Consider the following 6,297-nt stretch of genomic DNA (forward strand, 5'->3'; position numbering starts at 1 on the left):
AGGCTTTACCATCGCCACTGAGCTTCCTCAGCAGAACAAGTGTAGCCTCGCGTCTTGATTACAGCAAGTTCAGTTCGTTCGGCGCTTAATGCTTGGTACAGCCGATAAAAGTAATCTTACTTTATGCTGTTCAATACGTTTTCTTGTTAAATAATTCTCAGGAGAACGACAAACGACCATTTTTCTCTGACGGGCGAGGAAAATGGCCGCCCCTTCTCCTAATAGGTCTTGCCCCCCTAAAATAGCTAAGATAGGTTTCGGACCTCGGAGTGCGATTTTAGACCCCCAAAATTGTTCTGAGCAAGGTAGTGTGCGTTACTGAGTAATTACTGTAACATATTTTACTCATTTCTTGCCTAAATATTCAGCATAAGGGGAAAATTCTATCTTACCTTGATTCTAATTCTATTCGGTAGATGGCGGCACCGACACGTTTCTTTTTAAAGCTCTACATGTGATGTCTACATTATTCCCAAAACACTACAGTTGTGAACGCATCACCCGTAAAGTGAAATATTCAAGCTACTCTAAACAAAAGCAAATAGATATGAGCGAAAAAATTATGGGTGATTTGCTTTGAGTTTAATTCATCAGATGTAGCTGCCTGCGCTGCGGCGGCCGGAATACGCAAACCACAAACGCTGTGCTAAAACGTGTCCTACCGCTGTGCTAAAACGTGTCCTAACGGAAACTCTGGCTTCCGGTAACACGGAAAACGGTAACGCTAACACCGTAACGATATGCTAAAACTCTCTAATATAGGCGGATAACTGCCTAAATGTTCGCTTTAGCTTTTCCGCGTACTGCGTGCCCGCCTATACACGCAAGAGAATACAGCCTGGGGTGTTCTTAACGCCTGGGCGAATAATGTGTGCAAACCATTTCATCCAAACAAAGATTTCAGCTCTAGACTTCAATGACCATTCTTTTACAGACATTTGCATATAAATTGACAGTTAGCCTCACATTAAAATGAATCGTATCACTTTATTGGCCCATAATAGTTACCGCTTTCATAAAATGCGTTTTTCTGTAGTTAGCTAGATTTGGTAATTATAATTCGCGAGATCGTTTTCCGGCGTAGAAATGAAACAGTAGCTCTGTACTACCCTTAAAAAATAATAGTTCCATTTTTTAAACACAAAATTTTATTCTCGGCAAGAGCTACGGACACTACAAACTGGCACTGCGGCCGCGAAAGGTTCTATTTTGTTCATTCTCGTCCTTTCTTTTTCTTTTTGTGTTCTATATGAAAAGAAGTGCATGTGCATTCGTACATAAAAAAATGGCAGCACCTCCACCCCGTGGATCATTGCGAGGATGCGGAGGACGGGGACTGGAAATGACATTCAAGTTGCGCACCGAGTGACACCCGATTTGCGCTCCGACCGTCATTCAATTTTAGCCATGAGTTGAACCTTGATTATTCCCTAAATGAAACTGCAACTCACGGCTCAAATCGAATTTGGCTTGATATTCGCTTGATGGTGGTGTGCGCCGTATGGACGCGGACATACACTGGGACGTCCTAAGGTTCTCCGCACCGTTACAGGCGAGGGAGTAAGCCATTTGAATCTCCAGTGCTAACTCACAGTCGTAGCCCAATGGGTAAGACGACTGACACTAACTCTGTCTGGTCTACCAGACACAGGCTGGAATCCTGCCGGTGCCTGCGTGATTTTTTGCTATTTTAAATGCTATGCGCACGGACGCGGACGGACATTGTGCGCGGTCCTAAGGTACTCCGCACCTAACAATTCAATAGATATGCAACCGTCGGAACTGGAACCATCACCGCTGCCACGGAGTACGCATGCGAGCAACACATTCCAGACCACTCGAGCAACGCGCAGGCAGACGGAAGGGCGCGGTTTCAGCTGTAATTCACCAACGCTGAACCGGGTCGGGCGTAACGCAGGAATCGGTCTGCTGCTTTTAATTGGCGCCGCGAATCGTAAAACGGAGAATTGCAAGAAACTTCCAAGTTAATATAGGGCGTCTGCATACTTTGGCTCCGCCAAACTTTTTTTACGGTATACAATACGTTTGACGTAACTTCTTTTTAATTTTCAAGTTACGGCAGAGGCAAGTAATTTTTTACTTTCGGTTACTTCGGGTTCCCTAACATCAGCACCTGGTCTCAAATAAAGTGTATTGATCGGTTACGCCGGACGTAACTCAAAACATCAGGTTAAACTACTGTCGGACGCAACTTTTATTTAAAAAATCACAGGCCTCGGTCCAAATCAGCCGAGTCGAAACTGGGTTCGTTATTCCCGGAAGGGGTAAACGGAAAAATACGAAACCGGCACGGCGTTTTGTACGCGGTTGAAGCGGCAAGGAACAAACGAGAAGTTTGAAATGGGAATTTTGCAGATAAACATGGAACTGCCTGTGTAGCTCCCGCGGTGTAAGCATCTTACCTGTTGTGTAAGGCCGGGTTCATACGGTTGCCGCAACAGTCGTAATAACTTTAAAGAATGGCGTCATTTCCCGTCTCAGCCAACCGAACTGCGTGACATGACATTTTTTACGTCCAAAGATCACAATGCGGCTTTTTCGTCAGTAATCTGAACATAGCCTAACACACAAACCCAATCCGTTCTACCACGAAGGACTCCGTACAGATCCCATTGGGCCGTTTAACGTCCGCGTTTAAACCTCACACCAGCACAACGGGCATGCCACCCATCAGTACGGGCATGGATACTATAGGTTCGCGTGCACGTCCCCCCCTCCTCCCTCCCATTATCCACAACAAACCTGCGCATGCAAAAACCGGCAACCGGTAATGCGCGCGTGCCTAAAAGTGACAGACTCCGTCGAAAATATCCCGTGAAAGCCATCTGAAGAAGTGATATTAGGCTCACGCCGGCGTTCCAAGCGGGCAAGCTGGTGAGCTTCCGGGAAGGATTCGCCGGTACTCGACGATTTGAAGTTGAGGCGGTAACGAGGGCACCAGCTGGTCTCTTTTGTTTTTGCGCCCATTCGCGTTTGTGTTCCGGCCAACGCTTCAATTTTTGAGCTTCTTCCTCCAAACGAACGGCAGGCGTCTGTTCCATACCGATTTAAAACCTGGAAGCCCTTGAGCTCTATTCTCGCGTACAAACATGTGGCTGTCCGTTTTCCTTCCCTCTCGTATACATCTAACTGTGTGTGTAAGATGTCTGTGTAAAACATCAACACACACCCGAACCACTCGATTAAGAAGGACAGCCGACTAACCGAATCGAGCCATGTAATTTCGACATCTAAATCTCCCACCAGCACAACCGGTATTTCATCGCTAGCGGCATAAAGCCTAGCTGTGCGTGCACGCCTCCCATTTTTATACCCGCAAACCATGTACGCATGAACCGGCAACCGCTGATTGCGCACACTTGGGCGTGAAAGACACCGGCAAAAATGTCGCTCGGAAGGCCCTCCAATCTGAAAAAGAAATATGGGCTCAAGCCGGCGTTCCTACTGGGGACGTTTTGTCTTCTACCTGGAAAGATTCGCAGCTACTTGGCGAAGTGAATTTGAGCGGAATCGGCGACGGTGGATTTCAGTCGTTCTAGGGGGCAACCCTTCGGCAGCCGTTACCTGGGCTTCGCGGGAGCGGCGTCTGTTTATGTGTCGTAACCAAGTGAGCGAACGCAGCAGCGACGAAAGAAATAAAACGAAAGAAGAGGAGCCACTAGCGAATGGTGAAGTGGAGTACACACGTGCGGCTACGGCATCATCTCTCTCGCTGCCTTTCCCTCACACATGTCTAATGCGTCACCACCAAGGAGCGCCCTCCGATGAAACTTTCCCCAGACGCTGTTCCATTATCCGCTAATCCAAACAACTTGACGTTTGTGCAGTAGGTTCGAACACAATATGCAACAATATGCTTGCTGCTCCCCTGTGCGGGGCTAATCCGAGCCACGTGACATTTGCGCGGAAGGTTCAAATACGATTTGCAACATGCTGGCCGGCCGTGGCGGCACACTGCGAGGTAGCAGCACAGTAGCGCACGCTGCCGTACGTTCGCTGATCGCACGAACACTTCCTCAAACGCAGCAGAAATGCGCCGTAACAGAGAAGAGTGCAGCTCACGCTGCGCACAAATTTCATATAAAAATATCTAAAGACATATAAGCACGTATAAGTTATGAATACGACAGCATCATAGCCCGACTGAACGCCACTAAGGGCCCGCGCCAGTCTTTGGCGGGGAGTTTTTGTGACTGCGTCGCCTCTGTGCCACGTCAAGAGTGCATATTGAAAATCTTTGAAGTACCATGCTCACAGTTTCATGGGAACTAATCGCTTTCCACATTGGTCTTCGCCCAGGATATGATGGTAGTTAGGAAGTTTTTATTTAATTACAAAGCTCACGGGGTACTTCGCTTGCACGTGACGGCATCTCCACCCTTTCGGGTGAACCAATCTCAGTGCCCTCGGTGTAAGAGAAGTAGTGAGTGAATAGAGTGAGTAGAATGGGGATGACAGCTCTACAGTGCCTAGGGGCAGCCCTTGCTGACTAATGACCCCACATTATCGATCATCCAATCAACCAACCTAGCCTGGAAGGGTAGGGGCCGTATTCCCTAGGACAGCTTTACCGCGGAAATGATGTGAGATGTTGAAATATCGCTGGAGAATCAGTGAGAAGCATCCATTCACAAGATTCTGGTCCCACAATCTACCGCAAATAATAGCGCCGTGCAGCAATAACTGATGTCGTGGACCTTGTTTTGTAAATAAATGTTGAACAGCATCGCCCGAGCGAAAGCCGAGAGGGCCCGGCCGCCCAGCGCAGGCAGGCCGGAGGACCTCGACGCTAGTAGCGAGGGGGCTGCCTAGTAAAGAACCCAGCCGGAAAGACGTAGGGCCGCGTCACGGCACTTCGGTAACGGAGGCCGCCTGCAGGCGATTTTAATAAAGTCTTCACTCACTCACTCACTGCCGCAATTGTGGTCCGCTCGATGTTACCAGATACCAAGGCATTGGACTGGGCTAATTGGCACATGTTTTAGAGGAATAAAAACCAGCGGCAAAGACAGGACACAGAAGAAAACGACGGCACAAGCTGGTCAGCTGGTCCCGTCGTTTTCTTCTGTGTCCTGTCATTGCCGCTGGTTTTATGTCTTTTAAAGATGTTACCAGATTTCCGCCGTCTGTCATGTGGCCATCGCAGATGTGTCGGTGTAAATATGCGCAGAGTTCCAGGAAGCAGCCGGACTTTACCTGTCATATCAGATTTTCCGAAGCTATAAAAAGTGAGGAGCACAACTAAGAGTTCGATTCAAACTGGGCTTTCGTGCTGAAGAACATGCTTTACATACTGCATTGTAGACTCCAAAATCTTCTCTACCGCGTCCTCAACTTAGAAGATCGACACATTTGCGGCCGTACGTGAAGAAGCTCTAACTAAACGGTAACGTCCCGCCTGTAGATACGCCCGTTTACACAAAGTGGCGCAATTAAAAGTTCCAACTACAAAGTACAGATGCTATATCTAATATAAAGGCGTGCCGTAGTTCCCGGGAAGCTTCCGGAATAACGCCTGGTACATTTAATGTTTATCGCGCTTCAATATATCCTCGCCGGGGCTTGCTTGCGCGAACAAACGTGCTTCTTATTCGCAGTGCAGTCTTATTCACGGACTTCACTAAGTCCGCGAATAAGATTCGGATTGCTGCGCTTGCTCGAAAGCACACAGGCCAGGCTACAGAGCGGCCTTATTCAAGACTATAGGGACAGCGCGTACCTAGATGGGCACGAGAGAGGCCCCTAGAGAAAAGCGGGAAATATGTTTGTTGCAAAACTGCTTGTTGCTGTTGGCGCCGTTGGGCAAGGGTTTATTCGAACCATGATTCCATAAATTCAAGAAATGCTGACCATCAGACGGCGTATTTGGACCTTGTCACAAATACATTACAATAATTCGCCATGCTTGGCAGGCCAACTCACGCGGCCGGGCCTCGGTCGCCGGTCGCGAAAACGAAGTGACAAAAATCGTCTGCTACAAAGCGTGGGCCCGATTAACCCACTGGGCTGACGCGAAAAGCATCCACGTTGTCTCACGTTGTCGCAACACGGCTCGTGCTTTTCATCTCACCGTCAATCAGACAGTTGCGGAGTGGCTTCAGGTTCATCGCCGTAGACTCGGATGCAACGAGCACTCCAGCGGCCCACGCCGCCTGGAACGGAGACACCATCGCCATAACCCGCTGCTTAGCCGGCAGCTCGCTTAGCGAAGGCTGCATCTGTAAACAAGCGCGCTGTACAATAGAGCCGAATGTTGATATCATGCGATCGTTGACG

The sequence above is a fragment of the Haemaphysalis longicornis genome, unplaced genomic scaffold, assembly GCF_048455015.1.
Source record: "Haemaphysalis longicornis isolate Haplotype H1 unplaced genomic scaffold, Haemaphysalis longicornis Haplotype H1 scaffold_13, whole genome shotgun sequence".
Classification (NCBI taxonomy): Eukaryota; Metazoa; Arthropoda; class Arachnida; order Ixodida; family Ixodidae; genus Haemaphysalis; species Haemaphysalis longicornis.